Genomic DNA, 19,565 nt, shown 5'->3' on the forward strand with positions numbered 1-19,565 from the left:
AGTCTGCCAGGCTGGGAGAGGGGTGCAGACTCATCCCTCATGGCTGTGGCAGCTTAGTGGTGTGTGGGGCTGTCATGAGCCAGGCATCCTGGTGTCCACTGGCCAGCTCAGTACTGGTTGTAGGCTCTACTTGACAGCCCAGGGAGACCCGGCAGCAGAATGGGGCCAGGGCAATAGAGCTGCCGGGGCAGAGGGCAGAGTACACAGGTCCTGGCCCTCCTGCCTGGGTCCTTTGGGACGGGTCACCTGAGGGGGCAGCAGGGTTCTGCCTGAGACCCGTCACACCTCACTGTGTGACCTCGGCCATTCCTTGCTCTGTCTGAGCTGGGGATGGGGCATCCCAGTTTCCTTCTGGAGACTAGCACCTCCTTTCAGAACCACAGGCCTCCCTGGACTGCCTCCAGGAGTCTGGGGCCGTGGCTGCCAGCGGGGAGAGGAACAGAGACGTGGGGCAGCTCTGACTCATGGGCCCAGCCGCCAACTCAGGGGCAGCTGAGCCACCCCCAGGGAAACCCCCCTGCCCCACCTCCCCTGCTGCAGGGCCTGGGGGTCCTGGCCTTGGAGCCCATGATCCCATCTCCCCTGGCTGTGGTAGGAGATGAGTAAGCCACACCCGGATCTGCCCTGTAAAGAGAATAAACAGCCACATTCCAGATGGGGATTATCCTTGTCTTTGGGAAAGCCTCTATCTGGAGGTCAGGGGACCTCGGCCCCTTCACCTCAGGCTTGCTCCTTATGGGGTCTTGGGTGGGTTAGCCCAGAAGTAGATGGAGCTAAGACACCACAGAGAGAGGCGAGGAGGACACAGTGCTGGTGCCATTTGCTGAAGCGTTCCTCTGTGCCAGGGATGTCCTGTTGCTGCACACATCTTCCCGTTTGCCTTCACATCCCCCCGTGAACCTAGGGCTGCTCCTGTCCCCGTATTACAAAGGGGATACCCCTTCAGGAGAGGCTGTGGTGACCTGCCTATGGTTGTCAGGTTGGTACAGCAGGGAGGTGATGGGTGCCTGGGCCTGGCTGAAACCTGGGTCAGCTCTCAGGGGGGCGAAGGGAAGCCTGGGTCCCAGCCCCTGTCTCCTGACTCCAGACCTCTGGGGCTGTGGGTCCCCAAGAGAAAGTGCTGGGGGGAAGGAAGGAGCTAAGAGACTCTGAGGGCTAGGTGGATGTAATAAACAAGCATCTGATGGGCTGGGAGCCCACACACCCCTGTGCAGAGGGGATGTGGGAGCTGGAGGATGGGGAAACTGTAGCTCCTGTGGCTCTCCCATCCCCACCACTCAGACGGGCCCATGGGAACTGGTGAGCTGGAATTTTCCTCCCAGACGATGAGCCACTTGACTATACAATTCTTCCGCCACCCTATTCACAGCCAGGGTCCTTGTTCCTGGAAAAAGAGAGAAAGACTGAAAGCTTTTGCTTCCAGGGCCCTGACCCTCAGCTGATGAGGGGCCCCACAGCCCCCATTAATGTTCCTTCTTTGAATTATAGCCCTGTCTCCACAAGGTTTTTTCTATTTCAGTTTCTCATTCAGCTTCATAAACATTTAAAATTACTTTTATAGAAGCAATTATATAATATATGCCTGCATTAAAAAGTACCCATTAGCAGATGTATAACACAGAAAGAGACCCATGAGACCCTGGCTCTGTCTTGGTCCCTCATCATTTAGAGTGGGATCCGCTCTGTAAGCCGATGTGATGTTCACGATAAAGCTAGGCAACAAGCCAAGGGAAGACCCAGATGAAAAAGCTAAGGCTCAGAGCCATGAAGTGCTGGCCCAAGGTCACACTGGGAGGCTCATTCCTGCCAGTCTGGTGTCTTTGCTACTGCCTTCCTCAGGGAGATTCGGAGTCCAGTTTCTGGATGCAGAGGGGATAGCAGGCTGAGAAGCCATTGGATCAGGTTGCCAGCCACCCACTCGGGGTGAGGGTCTTGGAATTCCTTGAGTAGGCTCCTCCTTAGAGGGAGCTTCTGGGGCTTCTGGGCTGTGATGGGCTCCCACAGTTCAGAATACCATTAGCCATGACTGCTTTGGAGCCTGATGAAGGGGCCTAGGCCTGGGGCAGGGGGCTGGGCCTTCTCAGGATCCAGAAGGGACTCAGGGACACCACAGAAAGCAGCCTATCTCCCTGTGGTCCCCTCCAACTGGCTCAGCCTCTGCCCTTCTCTCTGGGCACATTAGGGCCTGTGTGTCTGCTCTTTCCAAAGGCTTCTTTCCACCTGACAGGGTTGGGGCAGTTCCAGTCTCTTTCTGGTTTAGGGTTTTGTGGGTAATCACTGCAAGGAACTAGAAAGTTACAAACACGGGGAAGTTACAAAGTTTCTGGAAAATCACAGAATTCTCAAGAGTTATTGTTCCCCTTCTGAAGGTACAAGATGGCAACTTCCATGTCTGAAAATTTTTCTTCTCCATTACTGATCTTCCTGAAGCATACTATGATCTTGTCTCTATTTGCTCAGACACCTTCGATGGCTCCCCGTGGCCCAACAAAGTCCAGACATCCTCATGTGGCCGTGAAGGTCCCTCCTGACCTGGCTTCAGCGTCTCTCGCCTCTCCCATGTCTGTGCTCCAAGGCCTATCTATCCCTGTGTGGGCCCCAAGCTGTCCAACCTTCCAGCAGTGCCCAAGAGCTCCCTTATTGCTTGTCTTTCTGATAGTAGCCATTCTAACAGCTGCGAGGTGATTTCTCATTGTGGTTTTGATTTGATTTCCCTGATGATTAGTGATGTTGTACATCTTTTCATAGGCCTGTTGGTAATTTGCAAAAATGTCCATTCCTCTGTCCGTGTTTTAATTGGATTATTTTGCTGTTGAGTTGAATGAGTTCCTTATGTTTGGATATTAACTCCTTAGCCGATACATATAATTTGCAAAGATTTTCTCCCATTTCACATGAATAGGTTGCCTATTCATCGTGTTGCCTGTTTCTTGTGCTGTGCAGAAGCCCTGCCTCTGCACTTCTCTGGGTGCTGCCCTCACCACCCAGGACACCCAGTTCTCTATGACTGAAAGGATAAGTCTGGCTAACTTCCAGCCCAGCTCAAAGCCACCTCCCCCAAGAAGCCTTCGCAGCACCCGGCTGGGAGTGGTTTCTTTGCCTGGTCCTTCGCTTGTGCCTCTGATGGGCCCCATCAGTCCACTAACGTCCTTTGTGCTCTCTCATCTCCAGGCCTTTATCATGCTCTCTCTCCTTCCTGGAACATTCCCACTCCTCTCTGCATCTCTCCCCAGCTCCTTCTCAGTTTAGGCAGACTCTTTCTTCTGCAGCGCTCCCAGGATGTCTTGCAACTCCACCGCTGTCCTGGTTTGTCTTCACCACCCAGCCGTGAGCTCCAAAGGGGAGGAACTACGCCTGCCACGCTCAGCACTGTTCCCAGGGCCAAGCAGAGAGTCGGTGCTTGATAAATATTTGTTGGATGCACTTCACCTGCCATTATTGTCTCACTGAATCTGAGTTAGTAACCCTTCCCCTGTTTTACAGACAAAAAACAAACAAAAAAACAAACAAAAAAACAACCTTAGAGGCCAGAACCTGGCTGTGGTCACACAGCTATAAGTGGGGAATGTGATTCCCAGTCTGTCTGGCTCCAAAAACCAGGCCAGTCCCCCTCTACCCTTGACCTTTCTGAGAGCCGCAGCCATTGCTGAAGCAGGTAGTTAAACACATGGGCTCTGGGGCTGAGTTCCTCAGTTCAAATCCGGCTCTGCCACGTGTCACCTGTGTGACCCTGAGAAGAACACTTAACATCTCTGAGCCTGTTTTTCCTCATCTATAACATGGAGTAATTAAAGCTATCCCCTTAGATGATTCTGAGGATCAGATGAGATAACCTGTACACAGAGTTCAGTCTGGAGATTCTCACAAAGGAAGTGTCTAATGAATAGGGGACTCAAGATAACCCCTCTTTGTGTAATTGCTTTACTGCAGTTGTTAATGGCACCCCTTTTGGTCTCAAAGGTTCATATTTGGATGACAAATGAGCAACAGAGATTGATGTCAGTGTGAGCACCTTCGTTATAGTACCACTACTTGGGACAGGGAGGGACCTGCAGGTAGGAAACAGCCCTGAGCCTCTCCGTCCTGGGCCCAGAACAGGGCATGGCTGGTTTCTGAGAGTGGAGGACTCCTTTCACTCTCTTTTCATTTGTTTACGGGCTTCCCTGATAGCTTCCTCAGCTGGTAAAGAATCTGCTTGCAATTTGGGAGACCTGGGTTCGATACCTAGGTTGGGAAGATCCCCTGGAGAAGGGAAAGGCTACCCACCCCAGTATTCTGGCCTGGAGAATTCCGTGGACTGTTACAGTCCATGGGGTCACAAAGAGTCGGACATGACTTAGTGACTTTCACTTCACTGCCTGCAATGCAGGAGACCCTGGTTCAATTCCTGGGTTGGGAAGATCCCCTGGAGAAGGGAAAGGCTACCCACTCCAGTATTGTGGCCTAGAGAATTTCATGGACTGTATAGGCCCAGAACAAGTCACTGCCGGTTTCTGAGAGTGGAGGACTCCTTTCACTCTCTGCTCGTTTGTTTAGATGTTTACTCACTTATTTGTGCATCCAGCACTGACTGAGCTGCCACCACCTGCCAGGCATGGGCCAAGAACAGAGGGTGAGGAGAAACCAGGGCTGTGCTGGGGGTGGAGTGGGGCAGTCAGCAGGACATTACATCAGTAACGTCCCCCACTGAGAACAGCCCTTCACTGAGAAGGGCTGTGACCTCAGGGGGCCAGTGTAAGGCAGACAAAGGGAGGAGGGCTGAGTACAGACCAGACAGAAGAAGGACCACATCGAGCAGTAAGAGAGCAGGGTGAGTTCAGGAGCTGGGAACTTGGGCTTCAATCCTGCAGGGAGAGTGGGTGGAGAGAGCAGAGGTGCTAAGGCCAGCTGTGGGCAGGTAGCAAAGGCCACTGTAAGCCCTGCTAGAGCATGAACCTGACCTGCACCTCTGGGCTGGAATAGTAGATAGGAACAAATACCCTTGGTAGCCTAAGGCAGACACTAGAACTCTTTCTATCCTCAGTCCTGATGGGAGTCAAGTGTCCTGATGATGGTCCCTGTGTCCTGGCTTGGGCCCCTCCTTTCCCTGGTGGGGAAACTGCCTGCATGGACTGGGGCTGGGGTTAAGTGGTAAGGAATGTGGAGGCTGAGCTCTCCCTGCCATGGAGTCTAGAGGTGCCAGGACCCCAGAGCCAGGCAGGGAGAGACCCTTAGCACGTGCAGGAGTGTGAAAGGCCCACACAGTTGCTTCAGGATTTCCTAACATTTGGGCTGACATGCAAATCCTTTTCAAAGTTCCTCTGCCACAGGAAGCAGTGATGTCAGTCTGGAATCCCTGTTCATCACCCTCCTAGCAGCATCACTGCAGCTTCCCCAGCCAGGGGTCACCCCTACATCACCTGCACTGTGCCCTACAGTGAGCCCAGGGCACTTGCATTCATGGTGGTCAGCACCCTCACAGTCGAGAAAGACCCAGGGTCACATTGTGCTTTGTGGTGGTCATTAGCAAAGTCTCTGCAGCCAGCTCCGTCACCTGATGGCTCTGAGACCTGGGGCAAGTGCCAATCTTTCTGAGCTTTGCCCTCCTCATCTGCAAAATAGGAATAATTAATAGAACCAGCCTCCTGGTTGAGAGGATTAAATGAGATAAATATGCCAAGAGCCCGGCATGGTACCTGGCATGTGAACAACATGTGAAAAATGTTAGGCCTCCAAACGCCATACTTCTAGGAGGGCAGAGTGCCTTCCGACTCGTAGAGCTTTTAACACAGCTTTCATTCACAGATTCGTACATCCCTCAAACATCTGAAGTCAGTGGATCAGAATGTTCAGATATACCACAGGCTCAGGAGGCAGAAATACCCTAACCAGCTGTGTGATCTCAAGACAGTGACTTAACTACTCTGAGTCTTGGGGTAAAAGCCACACCTACCTATAAGTGTGGCCTGCAAGTGAAGAAAGAACTGAGATGGGGGTGAGCCCAGAGGGCTTGGGATGCATAGGAAGGGCAGGAGGCCCCTTCAAGATAGTCCAAGCTGTCGGATTTTCCAGGTGGACAGCAGTAATAGGACACGCAGCTGAGCAGCTTCCTCTGATCTCTGGGACAGGGACACGCTCTGCTGAGGCCACCTCCCAGGTCCACTGTTGACTTCCACTACCCACCCGGGCTAGACCCATCTCTTCTCCACCTCTACACCCTCCACCAGGGACGGGTCTCTGCCAGCCCCAGTCAGGGACTCAGAATTGCATGGAAGCTGAGCACCCTACCCCAAGACCAGAGACAAACTTCTCCTACATCTTAGAGATTCTCAGGTTTCCACAATGCCATTCGTGAGCTTTCAAGGGTGGTGGCCTCAGACATTAGTAAGCATCAGAATTCCCTAGAGAGTCTGTTTCCTGTGCAGGTTCCTCCCACTTCTAATTCTGCAGGCTTGGGATGGCCCTGGAATCTGCTTTTTAACAGATCCCCTTGTGATTCTGACTTCCCTGGTGGCTCAGAGGTTAAAGCGTCTGCCTGCAATGCGGGAGATGTGGGTTAGATCCCTGGGTCGGGAAGATCCCCTGGAGAAGGAAATGGCAACCCACTCCAGTATTCTTGCCTGGAAAATCCCATGGACGGAGGAGCCTGGCGGGCTACAGTCCACGGGGTAGCAAAGAGTCGGACACGACTGAGCGACTTCACTTTCACTTTCACTTGTGATTCTGAGGCTAGGGTTCCTGGACTGTATGTAGTTGGAGGTCCCTGTCTGTCGGCTCCCAGGAAGAACCGTGGCCTGTAGCATAAAGCCTAAGCTCCCGCCCACCTGCTCAGGGACTCTTTGCTCTTGGACGTCACCCCTTCCTACCTCTACTTCTGCACCCCTCCTCTGGCCTGCCGTGGGGATCTCTGACTTTTTGTCCCCTCCGTCCTCATGCCAGTCAGTCTTCTGGATTTCCTTTCTGCCTGAATGACTCCTCCAAGGACCAGCCCCAAAGCCACTGCTCACGAAGCCCTCAAAGACTCTCCGTCCTGTCCCCTCATGACATCTGACTGTGCTCCTGTCAGCACACAAAGGGGCTCCCTCCAACTGGGTGGGACTCGAAAATATTAATGTCACATTGGTGACCCTGCATATTGTTGAAGATGAGGGTGAGGCTGACCAGATGTGCTGGGAGACCAGGTCCCAGGAGGACCTCTAAGGGACCAAAGTGCTTGACTTGGAGACATGGTGCGTCTGGGGGCCCAGGGGAGGGCACATGTTCCTGGAGTCCTGTCAGGGGACAGGGAACAGAGGTACCTGGGGGTCCTGAGTACAGAACCAGGAGCAACAGGGGGTTCCCAAGGAGACAGTTCTGTTCCCGGATAGGAAGCACATGCTGCAGCTTTCTAAGGACTGGAGGTGTGCACATGGCCTGCCAGGAATGCTGTGATTGTATGGGGAGTGGTGTGAGTGGATTAACTTGATGGCAGGGAGCAGGAGTCTGGGCCTGAGACTCTGAGAATCCCAATTCTCGCTCCAACTCTTTCCAAAAGTCTGTGTGTCCTGAAATAAGTCACTTACCCTCTCTGACCCTTCTTTTTCTTATCTGGTGGAGATACTATGCAACATGCCGAGTCCCTGTGGCCCAGATGTGTATGAGAAAATAGAGATGAAAGTGTCCTGTAGACAACGAGTGGCTCAGCCTTCCTCTGCTGCTGCTGCTAAGTCCCTTCAGTCGTGTCCGACTCTGTGCGACCCCATAGACAGCAGCCCAGCAGGCTCCCCTGTCCCTGCAGCCTTCCTCAGCAAGGTACAAAACCCAGAAACCAGAAATGAAAACACCAACAAGTTTACAACATACAAAGCTTCTGTGTAAACTTCTGTGTAAATAGAGAGCAAAATAGAAAGCTGAAAGAGATGTGGTGGACTGGTAGATAAAATTTTCAACGTATCTGATAATAGGGTTAATAGACATAATACAGAATGTAAATAGTGTCAACAAATCAATAAATGATAAGAAATAGGACATGGGTCAAGGATATGTGCAGAAGAAATCCCAAAAGCCAAAATACATGTCAAAAAAGTTCATTTCACAATCAACCATGGAAATGTATATTAAAATCTCAATGAAATAACATTTTATTTTTCCTATCAGGTTGGGAACATTTTTAAAGATCAGTAATAGCCTTTCTCAGCCATCAATGCAAAGAAATAGAGGAAAACAACAGAATGGGAAAGACTAGAGATCTCTTCAAGAAAATTAGAGATACCAGGGGAACATTGGAGAAGGCAATGGCACCCCACTCCAGTACTCTTGCCTGGAAAATCCCATGGACGGAGGAGCCTGGAAGGCTGCGGTCCATGGGGTCGCTGAGGGTAGGACACGACTGAGCGACTTCACTTTCACTTTTCACTTTCATGCGTTGGAGAAGGAAATGGCAACCCACTCCAGTGTTCTTCCCTGGAGAATCCCAGGGACGGGGGAGCCTGGTAGGCTGCCATCTATGGGGTTGCACAGAGTCGGACACGACTGAAGTGACTTAGCAGTAGCAGCAGTAGCAGTAGGGGAACATTTCATGCAAAGATGGGCTCCATAAAAGACAGAAATGGTATGGACCTAACAGAAGCAGAAGATATTAAGAAGAGGTGGCAAGAATATACAGAAGAACTGTACAAAAAAGATCTTCATGACCAAGATAATCACGATGGTGTGATCACTCATCTAGAGCCAGATATCCTGGAATGTGAAGTCAAGTGGGCCTTAGAAAGCATCACTATGAACAAAGCTAGTGGATGTGATGGAATTCCAGTTGGGCTATTTCAAATCCTGAAAGATGATGCTGTGAAAGTGCTGCACTCAATATGCCAGCAAATTTGGAAAACTCAGCAGTGGCCACAGGACTGGAAAAGGTCAGTTTTCATTCCAATCCCAAAGAAAGGCAATGCCAAGGAATGCTCAAACTACCACACAATTGCACTCATCTCACATGCTAGTAAAGTAATGCTCAAAATTCTCCAAGCCAGGCTTCAACAATACGTGAACCGTGAACTTCCAGATGTTCAACCTGGTTTTAGAAAAGGCAGAGGAACTAGAGACCAAATTGCCAACATCTGCTGGGTCATGGAAAAAGCAAGTGAGCTCCAGAAAAACATCTATTTCTGCTTTATTGACTATGCCAAAGCCTTTGACTGTGTGGATCACAATAAACTGTGGAAAATTCTGAAGGAGATGGGAATACCAGACCACCTGACCTGCCTCTTGAGAAATTTGTATGCAGGTCAGGAAGCAACAGTTAGAACTGGACATGGAACAACAGACTGGTTCCAAATTGGGAAAGGAGTACGTCAAGGCTGTATATTGTCACCCTGCTTATTTAACTTACATGCAGAGTACATCATGAGAAATGCTGGACTGGAAGAAGCACAAGCTGGAATCAAGATTGCCGGGAGAAATATCAATAACCTCAGATATGCAGATGACACCACCCTTATGGCAGAAAGTGAAGAGGAACTAAAAAGCCTCTTGATGAAGGTGAAAGAGGAGAGTGAAAAAGTTGGCTTAAAACTCAACATTCAGAAAATGAAGATCATGGCATCTGGTCCCATCACTTCATGGGAAATAGATGGGGAAACAGTGGAAACAGTGTCAGACTTTATTTTTCTGGGCTCCAAAATCACTGCAGATGGTGATTGCAGCCATGAAATTAAGAGACACTTATTCCTTGGAAGAAAAGTTATGACCAACCTAAATAGCATATTGAAAAGCAGAGACATTACTTTGCCAACAAAGGTCCATCTAGTCAAGGCTGTGGTTTTTCCAGTGGTCATGTATGGATGTGAGAGTTGGACTGTGAAGAAAGCTGAGTGCTGAAGAATTGATGTTTTTGAACTGTGGTGTTGGAGAAGACTCTTGAGAGTCCCTTGGACTGCAAGGAGGTCCATCCAGTCCATTCTGAAGGAGATCAGCCCTGGGATTTCTTTGGAAGGAATGATGCTAAAGCTGAAACTCCAGTACTTTGGCCACTTCATGCAAAGAGTTGACTCATTGGAAAAGACTCTGATGCTGGGAGGGATTGGAGCAGGAGGAGAAGGGGACGACAGAGGATGAGATGGCTGGATGGCATCACTGACTTGATGGACGTGAGTCTGAGTGAACTCCGGGAGTTGGTGATGGACAGGGAGGCCTGGCATGCTGCAATTCATGGGGTCACAAAGAGTCGGACACGACTGAGCAACTGATCTGAACTGAACTGAATAACCAACTTCAGCAAGAATGTAGTGAAGCTAGGTTTCCCTGCACACTTTTGGTGGGAATGCACATTTATACAGCCTCTTTTGGAGAGCAATTGAACAGTACCTGCACATTTAACTGTACCTACTTTCAGACCCAGCAATCCATCCTCTAGGAATGGATTCCCCTAAAGTGATGTCACACATGCACAATGATTCACGTGCTCAGATGATCACTGCGATGGAGAAAAATCAAGTAAGTAAAGTGTCCATTCAGTAGAGAAATGGTAAAAAATTATGGGATATTCACATCATGAATACAAGAAAGCAATTTAAAAACCAAGGAGGTAGGTGTCTATGTACCCTGCATGTAAGTTAAATAAGCAGGGTGACAGTATACAGCCTTGACATACTCCTTTCCCAATTTGGAACCAGTCTGTTGTTCCATGTCCAGTTCTAACTGTTGCTTCCTGACCTGCATACAGATTTCTCAGGAGGCAGGTCAAGAGGTCTGGTATTCCCATCTCTTTCAGAATTTTCCACAGTTTATTGTGATCCACACAGTCAAAGGCTTTGGCATAGTCAATAAAGCAGAAATAGATGTTTTTCTGGAGCTCACTTGCTTTTTCCATGATCCAGCAGATGTTGGCAATTTGGTCTCTGGTTCCTCTGCCTTTTCTAAAACCAGCTTGAACATCTGGAAGTTCACGGTTCACGTATTGTTGAAGCCTGGTTTGCAGAATTTTGAGCGTTACTTTACTAGCGTGTGAGATGAGCGCAATTGTGTAGTGATTTGAGCATTCTTTGGCATTGCCTTTCTTTGGGATTGGAATGAAAACTGACCTTTTCCAGTCCTGTGGCCACTTCTGAGTTTTCCAAATTTGCTGACATATTGAGTGCAGCACTTTCACAACAACATCTTTTAGGATCTGAAATAGCTCAATGGTGATGGAATTCCATCACCCCCAGTAGCTTTGTTCCTAGTCATGCTTCCTAAGGCCCATTTGACTTCACATTCCAAGGATGTCTGCCTCTAGGTGAGTGATCACACCATTGTGATTATGTGGGTTGTGAAGATCTTTTCTGTACAGTTCTGTGTATTCTTGCCACCTCTTCTTAATATCTTCTGCTTCTGTTAGGTCCATACCGTTTCTGTCCTTTATTGAGCCCATCTTTGCATGAAATGTTCCCTTGGTATCTCTAATTTTCTTCAAGAGATCTCCAGTCTTTCCCATTCTATTATTTTCCTCTATTTCTTTGCATTGATCACTGAGGAAGGCTTTCTTATCTCTCTTTGCTATTCTTTGGAACTCTGCATTCAAATGGGTATATCTTTCCTTTTCTCCTTTGCCTTTAGCCTCTCTTCTTTTCTCAGCTATTTGTAAGGCCTCCTTAGACAGCCATTTTGCTTTTTTACATTTCTTTTTCTTGGGGATGGTCTTGATCCCTGTCTCCTGTACCATGTCACGAACCTCTATCCATAGTTCATCAGGTACTCTGTCTATCAGATCTAGTCCCTTAAATCTATTTTTCACTTCCACTGTATAATCATAAGGGGTTTGATTTAGGTCATACCTGAATGTTCTAGTGGTTCTCCCTACCTTCTTCAATTTAAGTCTGAATTTGGCAATAAGGAGTTCACGACCTGAGCCACAGTCAGCTCCCAGTCTTGTTTTTGCTGACTGTATAGAGCTTCTCCATCTTTGGCTGCAAAGAATATAATCAATCTGTTTTCAGTATTGACCATCTGGTGATGTCCATGTGTAGAGTCTTCTCTTGTGTTGTTGGAAGAGTGTGTTTGCTATGACCAGTGCGTTCTCTTGGCAAAATTCTATTAGCCTTTGCCCTGCTTCATTCTGTACTCCAAGGCCAAATTTGCCTGTTACTCCAGGTGTTTCTTGACTTCCTACTTTTGCATTCCAGTCCCCTATAATGAAAAGGACATCTTTTTGGGGTGTTAGTTCTAGAAGGTCTTGTATGTCTTCATAGAACCGTTCAACTTCAGCTTCTTCAGCATTACTGGTTGGGGCATAGACTTGGATTACTGTGATATTGCATGGTTTGCCTTGGAAACAACAGAGATCATTCTGTCATTTTTGAGATGGTATCTAAGTACTGCATTTTGGACTCTTTTGTTGATCATGATGGCTACTCCATTTCTTCTAAGGGATTCTTGCCCACAGTAGTAGATATAATGGTCATCTAAATTAAATTCACCCATTCCAGTCTATTTTAGTTTGCTGATTCCTAAAATGTCGACGTTCACTCTTGCCATCTCTTGTTTGACCACTTCCAACTTACCTTGATTCATGGACCTAACATTCCAAGTTCCTATGCATTATTGCTCTTTACAGCATCAGACCTTGCTTCCATCACCAGTCACATCCACAAATGAATGTTGTTTTTCCTTTGGCTTTGTCTCTTCATTCTTTCTGGAGTTATTTTGCCACTGATCTCCAGTAGCATATTGCGCACCTACTGACCTGGGAAGTTCATCTTTCAGCGTCCAATCTTTTTGCCTTTTCTTACTGTTCACGGGGTTGTCAAGGCAAGAATACTGAAGTGGTTTGTCATTCCCTTCTCCTGTAGACCTCATTTTGTCAGAACTCTCCACCATGACCAGTCTGTCTTGGGTGGCCCTACACAGCATGACTCATAGTTTCATTGAGTTAGACAAGGCTGTGATCCATGTGATTAGATTGGTTACTTTTGTGTGATTGTGGTTTCAGTCTGCCTGCCCTCTGATGCCCTCTCCCAGCACCTACCGTCTTACTGTGGTTTCTCTGACCTTGGACATGGGTATCTCCTCTTGGACACTCCAGTGCCATGCAGCCACTGCTCACCACTCCAGCCTTGTAATGCTTTAAGTGTCTGTAGGATTGGTGGTGATGTCCACTCCTTGATTCTTGACATTTGTAATTTGTGTCTTTTTTTCTTGGATATTTTATCCTTTTTTTTTTTTTTTTTTTTTGCAATGAAATAGCTTTTGGCTTTACTGAATTTTCTCTAACGTTTTCTGGGTTTCATTAATTTCTGTTGTTATCTTTCCTTCCCTATAGTTACTATGAATTTAAGTATTCTTTCTCTAGTTTCTTATGTAGAAACTCAGATCACTGATTATTTTTTCATTCCATTAAAACAATTTTCTAATTTCCCATGTGATTCTTCTTTGACTCAAGGGTTGCTTGTAAGTGTGTTGTTCAATTTCCACATATTTCAATTATCCATTTATCTTCTTGTTAATGATTTCAAGTTTAAATTATTAAGCTTGCACAAGAATTGTGCAAGTTATTGTGCAATATTTGTATGATTTAGATACTTAAACTTTGTATGCTTTTTAAATTTTTAATGATTTTTCATATAGATAAGGTATGGTACATCTAGGTGAATGTTCCATGTATCTGTAAGAATGTGTATTCTGCTGCTAAGTGGAGAATTCTATTAATATCAATTAGGTCAAGTTGGTGTATAGTTTGGGTCAGGCTTTCTGTATTCTTACTGACTTCCTGTTAATACTTGTACGGTCTGTTAGTGAGAGAGAACGTCACTGCAGATTTTCTGTCTCTTCCAGTTCTATCAGTTTTGTTTCATGTATTTTGAATGTCTATTCTAAGGTGCATATACATTTAGAATTATTGTCTGCTTTAGTAACTGACTCTTCATTTGTGATGTTGTTCAGTATTCCTAGAAATATACCTTGTTCTGATGTCTATTTGTCTGATGTTAATATAGCACTCCAGCTTTTTTTGTTTTGACTACTGCTTACATGGAATGTCTTTTTGCATTCTTTTACTTTTATCCTACCCTTGTCTTTTTGTTTAAAGTGGTTTTCTTTTTTCAAATATTATTGATGTATAGTTGATTTACAGTGTTGTCTTAGTTTCAGGTGTTCAGCAAAGTGATTCAGATATATGTATGTATGTATGTATGTATGTATACATATATATCGGAGAAGGCAATGGCACCCCACTCCAGTACTCTTGCCTGGAAAATCCCATGGACGGAGGAGCCTGGTAGGCTGCAGTCCATGGGGTCGCTAAGAGTTGGGCACGACTGAGCAGCTTCACTTTCACTTTTCACTTTCATGCATTGAAGAAGGAAATGGCAACCCACTCCAGTGTTCTTGCCTGGAGAATCCCAGGACGGGGGAGCCTGGTGGGCTGCCGTCTATGGGGTCGCACAGAGTTGGACATGACTGACGCTACTTAGCAGCAGCAGCATACATATATATATATTCTTTTTCAGATCCTTTTCATTATAGGTTATTATAAGATATTAAGTGTAGTTCCTTGTGCTATACAGTAGGTCCTTTCCATTTGAATATTTTGTATATAGTAGTGGGTTTATGTTAATCTAAAATTCCTAATTTATCCCTCCCTTTCCCCTTTGGTAACCATAAATTTGCTTTCCATGCCTATGAATCTGTTTCCTTTTATAATTAAGTTCATTTATATAACTTTTGCAGATTTTATATATAAGTGATGTCATGTGGTATTTGTCTTTCTCTTTCTGACTTCACATAGAATGATAATCCCTAGGGCCATCCATGTTGCTGCCGATGACATTATTTCATTCTTTTTTATGGTTGAGTTACATATATACATATAGATAGTTAGATAGGTGTGTATTCTTAATGAAACCAGTCCTGATCACCTTGTTGGAACAGATGGGTAAAGGAGAGACAAGGGAGCAGAAAACAGGAAGATTCACCCCAGAAGAACATCCCTGTGTCTGGCCTATAGGAAGCTTATACAGCTGGGCACATTTTCATTCTTCCTCACTGAGAATTTTAACCCTCTTTTGTATGAGCCAAACAAGCAGGGTGTTAGCATCAAATGGCTTTTAAGTGTGTCTGTGTCCATAAAGGAAAGTTTGCCATGAGGAGCAAAGATTGTGGTGGTGCTAAGGCCACGTGTCATGTGAGGTCTTAGACTGAATGTTTTCTACTTGGAAATTTCCCAGATGCCAAGATGAGCTTGTTTTTGATGTCTGCTGGGGAGGTAAAATGTTGCGGTCATCTACCAGGAAGATTAAGCCCCTACATGCTCAGAAAGGGAGGGAGGGCTTGAGTATTTCAAACTGTATGCTCCTGAATTCCCCTCTCAAAGTCAGCCCTGGCTGAGTCTCAGAGAGCTCCTTCCTCACTTTGGTTTCTTCAAGGGGATACAGCCACCTCCTTCACCTGCCTCCTCATGGGGGAAGTTTTCCAGGTAGTGAGACAGAGTCTGGACTCTCCTAGGCTCCCATGCAATGGGAAGCCTGCCCTCAGCACTTGGGGAAACTCTTAGGAGCCTCTGAGCACACTGGCTACTGCCAGTGTGGATTCCTGGGCAGCTGGGCAGCACCCATGACCTGTAGATAAGTGGGCCCAGGTGCTGCCTATAAAGAAGCAAGTATGCTCAGAGCCTCGATTGGCAAGTCCTGGGGCTTCCCTTCCTTTCCCATGAACGCAGGGGTTTCTTAGGTGCAGCCAACTTTGCAGGGTCTCGCAGCATCACGATGGGCCCAATCCGTAAGCGCTGGGGAGAAGCAGTAGGCATTTGGTGAAGATAGTTGTTACAGGCTCTTCTGGGGTTTTTCTGGCCAAGAAGTAAATTATCTTGAGCACCACAATGGAGGAAACCCGGTCAGCCAACTGCAGAGCCCAGTCTGTCTAAGGGCTTGGTTTTCTTCAGTGGATAAACACCTGGCTGTTCTATATCAGCTCCAGAGTAGGTAGGTACAGGACTCTGCTTGGAGCTGAGGTGCTGACGCGGCGAGAGGTGGAGTTCTGCGGGTGGGTTGGGGGGGCGGTTCAGAGGAGGGAGATAAGCCCACATTGCAGCCCTGGCTGGCGGTCGGAGAGCACCAGAGGCTGGGGCTGGGGCTGAGGCTGGGGCAGCACCAAGCGGCAGTCACGGAGACCCCAGTGGCTGTGCCAAGTGACTGGCAGAGTAGGGGAGTAGGCAGAAGGAAGGAAACTTTGCAAGAGTGACCCAACTGAATACTCTGGATTGGGAAAAAGAAATGGAGGAAGCAAGATGAAGGGCAGAGGGAAGGCTCCCGCATACAAAGGGGATGACTCTTCGCCCTCTACCCCTTACCCTCCTTTTGGTTGTATGCTTTTCTTCTTTTGTTAAAGCAGCGCATGCTTCAGAGCGGCTGGGGGCTCGGCCCATCCACTTCTTGGGGTGCGTGCCTCTTCCTGGCGTCCCTTCCCCCTTCCATGTGCCCGCTGTTCAGTGGTGTATATTTCTTCTCCCAGATGCGGGGCACATGCCCCAAGGGACGGGATCCTCAGTCGCCTTAGCTCCTGGAGCTCTTCATGAGGAGCTGGGGGAGAGGGAGGCACAGGAAATGGGAACTGAGCTGAAGCAGGGGCTGAAACTGGGCTGGGTGAGGGTGCTCCTGGCTCCCCAGCCTTCTGTGGTGACCTTCCTGGGGTTCTAGCTGCTGCTCCCAGGCAAAAGTATGGTCTCCCCTGCCCTGCTTGTGGGCCCCATGGTGTGATGCTGTGTCTGTGTGTTCTACACAAAGGGACTTGCCCTTTCCCTTCGTAACCTACATTTGATGTGGATTAAACCTGTATAACAGAGAAGGCAATGGCACCCCACTGCAGTACTCTTGCCTAGAAAAATCCCATGGATGGAGGAGCCTGGTGTGCTGCAGTCCATGGGGTCGCTAAGTCGGACATGACTGAGCGACTTCACTTTCACTTTTTCATGCATTGGAGAAGGAAATGGCAACCCACTCCAGTGTTCTTGCCTGGAGAATCCCAGGGACGGGGGAGCCTGGTGGGCTGCCGTCTACGGGGTCGCACAGAGTTGGACACGACTGAAGTGACTTAGTAAACCTGTATAAACAGAGCGAGTGAGTGAAGTCGCTCAGTCATGTCCGACTCTCTGCGACCCCGTGGACTGTAGCCTACCAGGCTCCTCCGTCCATGGAATTCTCCAGGCAAGAGTACTGGAGTGCGGTGCCATTTCCTTCTCCAGGGGATCTTCCCGACCCAGGGATCAAACCCGGGTCTCCCACATTGCAGGCAGATGCTTTACCATCTGAGCCACCAGGGAAGCCCCAATAAACAGAATAGATAGGTACAATGTTTGACTCGTTTTTCCAAGTTATTTTGCAAAATCAATTTGAAGAAGCAATGTAAAACTATATCCTATGCCCAATTTGCCCCAGGGCCTACTGTGCCTCAGGCAAGGCAACATCCACTGAGACCAGGTCTAGAAGATCAGGATCCACCCAGGGTGTTTGTTTGTGTGCCCTTCCCAGTTTCTACCTCTGATCTACATAATGGAGGGGAAAAAATCCACACAGGATTTTTTAGAAACAGGATACAGCCTCAACCAGAACCATAAACAGATTCTACAAAAGGTAAGAGTGGATGTATGGGCTGACGGGAGACCAGGAAGGGCCAAGAGGGCTGACCCAGGAGGAGTTAAACTCTGCAGCTGCCAAGGCTCCAAATGTAAAGCAATGAAGTGAAGTGAAGTCACTCAGTCATGTCTGACTCTTTGGGACCCCATGGACTGTAGCCCACCAGGCTCCTCTGTCCATGGGATTTTCCATGCAAGAGTACTGGAGTGGGTTGTCATTTCCTTCTCCACAGAGGATCTTCCTGACTCGAAGACCAGGTCTTGGTCTTCGGGAGACCTGGATCGAACCCAGGTCTCCCGCACTGTAGGCAGATGCTTTACCGTCTGAGCCACCAATTGGCATGGGAAGGAAGATACAAAGCCTCTGATAAACTTCCTTAAACGTCTGTTAATATGACCCTGTGAATCCCCATAGAACACTCCAATTCTACTAATACAAAAACCTGGAGCCAGAAATTATTGTTTAGCACAGGATTTGAAACTGTAGACGATGTGTGTCTGGTTCTGTCAAATCCTTACACTTACTTACAACTTTATCTGGTAACTTTTGCTGGCTTATATTTCTGTCCTTGTTGAATTATAGGAGATATATCTACAGAGATAGTTATATTCTAGATGCTTAACACTTGTATATATTTTGCAAATGATTTCTGCCATGTTATGTTTTCATTCTCTTGATGGTGTTCTTTGCACCAAAATGTTTAATTTGTGATGAAGTTTAATTCATTTTTTGGTTGCTTGTGGTTTTGATTGCATAGCTATGAAATCACTTAGTCATATGCTTTCTTCTAAGAGTTTTATAGTTTTGCCTCTTACAGTTTGGCCTTCGATCCATGTTGAGTTAATTTTTGTATATGGTATGACATAAGGATCTGACTTCATTCTTTTGTATGTGGATATTCAGTTCTCTTAACATCATTTGTTGAAAAGACTGTTTTTCCCCATTGAATGGTCTTGACATCCTTGTTGGTAATCAGCTGGCTGTAGATGTGAAGGTTTTTTTTCCCCTGAATTATAAAGTTTATTCTATTGATCTCTGAATCTGTTCTTATGCCAGTACCACACTGTTTTCATTTCATTAGCTTTGTAGTAAGTTGTACAATTTAAAATTGTGACTCCAATTTCATCTTTATTTGTTATTTTTTCAAGATTGATTTGGCTATTCAGCATCCCTTAAGATTCCATATGAATTTGAGAATCATCTTTTCCACTTCTGTAATAAAGGACACCGGGGTTTTGATACTGAATTTACTGATCACTTGGAGGTATTGTCATCTTAACAGTATTAAATCTTCCGTTATGTGAACCCAGATGTCTTTAAATTCATTTAGTGTTCTTAATTTCTTTCAGCCGTGTTATGTGGTTTTCAGTGTTTATGTCTTGCATCTCTTTGGTTAAATTGGTTCCCAAATATGTTACTCATTTTGATGCTATTGAAAAACAATTATTCTTAAATTTTTCTTTGCAGGTTGTTCACTGCTTGTGTGTAGAAATACACTTGAGTTTCATATGTTGGTCTTGTATCCTGTGACTTTGCTGAATATATTTATTAGCTCTGCAGGACAGTAGATCCTTTAGGGTTTATCTATATATAGGATTATGTCATCTGTGAATAGAGAAAGTTTTACTTCTTCCTTTTAATTTGGGCACCTTTTATTTCTTTTTCATGATCGCTCGACTAGGACCCCTAATACAATGTTGAATAGAAGAGGTATGTGCAGGTGTCCTTGCCTTGTTCCCGATGTAAGGGTGTGGTGGGGGAGGGAGTTTTTAGTCTTTTATCATTGAATTAGCTGTGTGGTTTTTTTTTTTTAATATATGCCCTAATTATGTGAAGGATGTTCATTTTAATTCCTAGACTTTTGGATGTTTTATTATGAAAGCATGCTAGATTTGTTAAGGGCTATTTTTCTGCATCAGTTGAGTAAATCATGTGAGATTCTGTTGTTCTATTGATGTGGTGGAATCAATTGATTTTCATGTGTTGAACCATCTTTTAATTTCTGAGATA

Source organism: Bos indicus x Bos taurus, chromosome 7 (genome assembly GCF_003369695.1).
Source record: "Bos indicus x Bos taurus breed Angus x Brahman F1 hybrid chromosome 7, Bos_hybrid_MaternalHap_v2.0, whole genome shotgun sequence".
Lineage (NCBI taxonomy): Eukaryota > Metazoa > Chordata > Mammalia > Artiodactyla > Bovidae > Bos > Bos indicus x Bos taurus.